Source organism: Carcharodon carcharias, chromosome 30, assembly GCF_017639515.1.
Source record: "Carcharodon carcharias isolate sCarCar2 chromosome 30, sCarCar2.pri, whole genome shotgun sequence".
Taxonomy (NCBI): Eukaryota; Metazoa; Chordata; class Chondrichthyes; order Lamniformes; family Lamnidae; genus Carcharodon; species Carcharodon carcharias.
The window spans coordinates 32221881-32227880 of NC_054496.1; the positions used below are offsets into that span (position 1 = coordinate 32221881).

The 6000-nt window shown below is 44.0% G+C and overlaps 1 pseudogene; it reads left to right on the forward strand.

Moving 5' to 3' along the window:
* Positions 1–5746, forward strand: part of LOC121271245 — a 77087-nt pseudogene extending 71341 nt beyond the window's left edge.
* The last annotated feature ends 254 nt before the right edge of the window (positions 5747–6000 follow it).

Below are 6000 nucleotides of genomic sequence, written 5' to 3' on the forward strand. Positions count from 1 at the left end.
CACTCCTCTTAGCTATGCCAAGGCGAACCTTCCAGAGTCCTTCAATTTCTACTGTTCTGTCTCTTCGAATAGAGAATGTGCTCCTGCCTGCATTCTACCTGGTGGTTAGCAGAAAACAGTGTTTTCCCTTGCTGTGTTGCAGCAGTTGCTTGTCTCTCTCTGGAACTCTCTCACTCTCTGTGTCCAGGGTCTCCGAATCTGATTGCCTGAAGGTATGTAGGTTTGTACAAAGCCAGCTGCTTCTGCCACTGTGTTTAGGTGTGAAAGCTGGCACTTGGATTTCAATAGGACATGACCTGGGCCCCTAGTCCCCATGGCAACCAGGTCACATTGACTTATCGCCAGGCAGAACTAGGAAGAAGTCATGTGCTCCATTTACCTTGAGTTAAAATAGTGTAAAAAAACATTTTATGAAGCGTCCCACTCTTAACAATAAAAATATTTTAAGTCCCACTAGTTTTCCCTTATCACTTTTTCCCTGATCTAAGATGAGCACTTTTGAATGTCGCATTGCTGTCTAATTAGATAGTGAGTTTTGTCCAATTACTTACTGATTGTTGGTGTTGAGTGGACACGGAGTGGTGACTGATGATATGAATTAGCTGGTGTCTGATGACATGTATGTAATAACATTTATTGAATACTGTCTCATGGTTATATTATGCGCATAGGGTGATTCCTGATGATGTTCATTCAGCAGTGCCAACAACAGCATCTTGTATTTAAATAGCACCATAGCTTACAAAACACCCCAAGGTGCTTCACAGCTATGTTATGAAACAAAATTTGACACTGAACCACAAAAAGGAGTTCTTCAAGGCTTGGTCAAAGAGGTGTTTAAGGAGTATCTCAGAGGGACGAAAGAGAGGTAAAGATGGGGAATTCCAAACCTTAGGTGCTTGCTGTTTGAAGGCAGAGCACCATGTGAAATGATTGAAATCAGGACACTCAAGAGGCCAGAATTAGAGGAGCTCAAAGATCACAGAGGGTGTGGGATTGGAGGAGATAACAGAGCTAGGAGGGACAAGGCCCTTAGAGAGATTTGAAAATCAGGATCAGAATTTTAAAATCGAGGCATTGCTTTACTGGCAGCTGATGTAGATCATTGGGGTGATTCATTAGAATGACATTTTTTTAATACATTCATGGTCTGTGAGCTTTCTGGGAAAGCCCATCCCTGCCTGTCCTTGAGGAGGTGGTGGTGAGCTGCCACCTTTTAATTGCTTCAGTCACTCCCACAGCGCTGTTAGGGAGGGATTCTGGGTTTTTGACCCAGCGACAGTGAAGGAACAACGGTATAGTTCCAAGTCAGGATAGTGTGTGGTTGGAGGGGAACTTTCAAGTGGTGCTTTTCCCACACATTTTCCTTCCCTTCCCTAGGTGCTGGAGGTGTGGGTTGGAAGGCGCTGTCGAAGGAGGCCTTGGCGAGTTGCTGTTTAGCACCCTGTATGTGGTACATACTGCTTCCACTGTTGTGTCGCTGGTGAGGAAGTGAATTGTTTTACGGTGATGGATGGGGGTGCCAGTCACACAGGTAGCTTTGTCCTGGATGGTGTTGAGCTTCTTGAGTGTTGTTGGAGCTACACTCATCCAGGCAATGGGGAGTATTCCATCACACTCCTGACTTGTGCCTTGTAGATGGTGGACAGGCTCTGGGGAGTCAGGAGGTGAGTTACTCGACACAGAATTCCCAGCTTCTGACCTACTCTTGTAGCCACAGTATTTACATAGCTGGTCCAGTCACTTTCAGTCAATGGTGACTCCCAGGATGATGTTGGTATGGAATTCAGTGATGGTAGTTCCATTGAATTTCCAGGAGAGAGGATTAGGTTCGTTCATGTTGGAGATGGATGTGCCCGCGCTTGTGTAGCATAAGTGTCAGCCCATGCCTGAATTTTGTCAGGACTTGTGCGTTTTGGGGCATGGACTGTGTCAGTATCTGAGTAGAAGGGAAGATCATTGAAGCAGTTGAGATGGGTTGGGCCTAAATACTACCCTGAGGAATTCCTGCAATGAGCTTTGGGGCCTCCAAAATCACAACCATCTTTCTTTGTGCTAGCCCAATCAGTGGAGAAATTTCTCCCGATTCCCATTTTCTTTGATTTAGCTCGGACTTCTGATACCACACTTGGTCAGATACTGCCTTCGTGTCAAGGGCAGTCACTCTCACAATAAAAACAAAAATACCTGGAAAAACTCAGCAGGTCTGGCAGCATCGGTGAGAAGAGCAAATTTGATGTTTTGAGTCCTCATGACCCTTCAACAGAACTAAGTAGGAAATAGCAAAGGGGTGAAATAGTCACTCTCACCTGCCTCTTGAATTCAGCTGTTTTGTCTGTGGCTGGACCAAGCTGTAGTGAGGTCTGGAGTTTAGTGAGGTCTGGAGTTCGGTGGCTCTGGCAGAACCCAAACGGAGCATCAGTGAGCAGATTTTGCTGGTTAAGTGCCGTTTAGCTGGGATAGATTGGTTGGGAGGCAATTATTAAGAGTGGATTTGTCCTGTTTTTTGTAGGCAGGACACACCTGGACAATTTTCCATATCATAAGGTTTGTGATTTAGCTGTACTTGGAACATCTTAGCTAGGGGTTGGTTCTGGAGCACAGTTCTGAGTACTTACAGGCAGGATGTTCTGAGGGCCCATGGCCTTTCCTGTGTCCAGTGTCTGTCTACTGGAGTGAATCAAATTGGCTGAAGACTGGCATCTGTGACAGTCAGGAGGAGCCCGAGATGGATCGTCCACTTAACACTTCAGCTGAAGCTTGTTGCAAATGTTTCAGCCTTGTGTCATTTGCACTGATTTTCCATCCTTGAGGATGGGGAGTTTTGTGGAGCCTCCTGCTCTGATTAGTTGTTTAATTGTCCGTCCCCATTAATGACAGGATGTGGCAGGACTGCAGGGCTTTGATCAGATCCGTTGCTGTTGGGATTGCTTAGCTCTGTCTGTTAACTGCTGCTTCCACTGTTTAGCATACTCAAAGTCCTGTGTTGCATGGCAGTATCTGTGGTCCGGTTTTATTGCTACTTTTTTATTACTGGGTGGCTGTTGAGTATCAGGTCTTAAGTCTGTTTTTCTCCTTGCTGCAAATGTAGGTTGGGTGTCAAAGGTTCTGCCCGAGGTAAATAGTACTGTCACCTAGTTTGTTCTGGTCTAAGCGATGGCTGTTGTGTTAATGGTCATCGGGTGTCCCCCAGCACTAGCAGAGTATGTGGTTAGGGACGTTGAGTCACAGTTGAGCTGTGTTGCTGCAATAATGTGGCAGATCCTCAGCTGTGTCCCAGGTCAAAACTGGGTGAAGCGAGTTTGCGGCAGCTCAGCTGAGTTTCAGAACTGCTTCTGGGGGGAAATGGTTCAAAAATAAAACTGGCTGTTAGACTTCAAAATATCAGAGCAGGGGCTGGCTGAGATAATAACAACTTCTTGCCTCAGTATGCTTCTCTGAAAAGTGTTGCTAAAGGTTTCATACACTCTGATGCTGTTCAGGAACACCCAGCATCCCTGCAATTTGCTTCCAAATTGAGCTGGGGTTTGAATTTGGTACTTTGTGCTCTAGTGGAACATAAGAAAACCCAAGCTGATTTAGTTTCCTAAAAATATAAAAATCCTCTCCCAGTCCACATCCCCTGCCCCCCACAAAAACAATTTTCTGAATGCTTATTGCTGCTCATCTTTGATGCTCTGGAAATCAGGAGAAGGTGTATGAATCTACATCTATTGCTGTGTTTAGTCAGGACTCCAGTGCTGTTCACTGTGATCTCTCCATTTGCTTTGTTCTGCAGTAAATAGATCGATTTATAAAGCAGAAGAGATGGAGCCTCGCTGCCCATACAGGGTGTCACCCCTATCCAAGTTGGGTTGAGGGAGTTGCTTCCACTGCTATTCTCCAACAAGCTGCTGGGTTGTGTGAGAACGAAACCATCTTTATTCCCTCCTGAACTCTATTTGAGCCCATGGTGAAAATTGTGAAATAGGGATGGGGTCCCTGCATCCCACCATTTAGAGTCAAAACGGGTCACAATTCCAGAGTTAGAGACTGCATTTGATAAATGCCACTCCGGCAACTTTTTACAGGAAAATCAGCGCTTTCTGGCTGAAGCTAGATTATAATGATATTTTATATCTGTCTTTCAAAGCTGGTGTACAAGTAGGTAGGCCCTTAAGAAACTCTGCTCAAACATTAGGAAGTATTTTGAAAAATGAACATAAAATCTTTGAACAAGACGTTCTAACATTAAAAGCTTGTTTAGCTACTGTTTTATAACTTGGGGTTCTTTTTCGAAAGTAAAGTTTAGAAACTGGGAGTGCTGGTGGCATTATTGGGAATGGAAATTGGAAAGAAGTAGCCTGAGTGCTTTGTCACCCCCAGGACGCGATTCCTTCGTGTTTGCACAACTCAACAGATGACATAAACAGAATGAGTTGACCAGAATAAGATTGCTCTTCCAATGGTTTGTTTACTTGTAATGCAGATAAACCTGTAAATTAAACGGAGTATGAGATAACCATGTTTCTTCTCCCTCTGTGATTCCTTTGATAAAATAAATATTTCACTCTGCACGCCTTTTCAGTGTAAGATAGGGTTCACACCCTGCCCCCTGTATAGCGTCACACAGGATTCATACTCTGCTCCAGCTCAAAAATCAAATGCTGCAGATGCCTGGAAATCTGAAATAGGCTCAATACTCGGCAAGTCAGACAGCGCCTGTGGAAAGCGAAACAGTTGAGGAGCAGGTCTGGAGCCCTGTTCTGAAAAATGGTCATCTGTGTTACTCTTCCCCACAAATGCTGCCTGAGGTGCTGAATATAACCAACATTTTGTTTTGCACTATGTTCCCTGTGTGGATTACGCTTACACCCTGCTCCCTGTAGAGTGTCAAATGGGGTCCATTCCCTGTTATCTCTACAGATATAGTGGTAGCGTATTATACTTTACTGATCAGAAGTAGCAGTAGGATTCCTGGACCTAATTCTGCTAAGAACAATACTGATTAAATGTGTGCCCGGGTCCAAATGCACTGGAAATTTCACTTGTATTTAATTCTATGTCTAGTTCATCCTATTTGTATTTTATTGTTTGGGAGTTTTGGACGGGCTATTTATATCGGTGGAGAAAACATGAGATTGAGCATCAAGATCTGTTAGAATTAGCAAGTTGGAATATGGAGATCTGCAGCCTGAGGTACCACTGAACACATATATGTGGCCCATGAAGATGAACAGGAGCGCTGCTCCTCTCCGAAGATGGGATGAATCTACTTTAGGAATGTTTGCATATGTTAATATATGGCCTTTCTTTTTTTTCTTTCTAAAGCCAAGCCTGAGCTAAGCCTCCTTGAGCTGAGAATTGAAGAGTTGCGGCATCACTTTCGTGTGGAACATGCTGTGTCGGAAGGGGCAAAAAACGTGCTTCGCCTGCTGGGGTCGGGGAAGGTTCATGATAAGAAAGCACTGTCTGAGGTAAAGAATCAGAAAGCAAATGTTCTTTGGAAGCGACCTCCCTACGTGTCGTGTACTTGGTGTTGCTTGGCATCAGTCCGCTTTTGGCTTTCATTTTGTCTCACACACAACTGTGGCTTTGAGCTTGTGTTTAAAATGCATCAGAACCTGTCACTGAGAATTACTTTGTAATTCGCTCTATTGCTCACTACAACTTGTAGTTCTACAGCTGTTTAGTGTGGCCAGTTTAATTGATTTTCCCATATTCCCTTGTTTATCTCGAAACTCTAGGCTTGTATTACGGAAGATAGATATGTATCTGAAGTCAAAAGAAGGGGTTGGGGTGAGAAAAAGACAAGGTTCTCGACCGGTTAGGTAAATAGAAATATCTGTGTAAATTAAAGGCTCCTAATAACTCAACTGAACAGAGTTAGTTCAGCTGAAGAAAATGAAGGTTGCTATTGATCAGCTAACAGGCGAATGGAAAAGAGGATCATAGACAATGGTGGAAGGAATAGGAAAATTCTTTTTGGTTATGTAAAGCGTAGAGAAATGTGAAAGAATG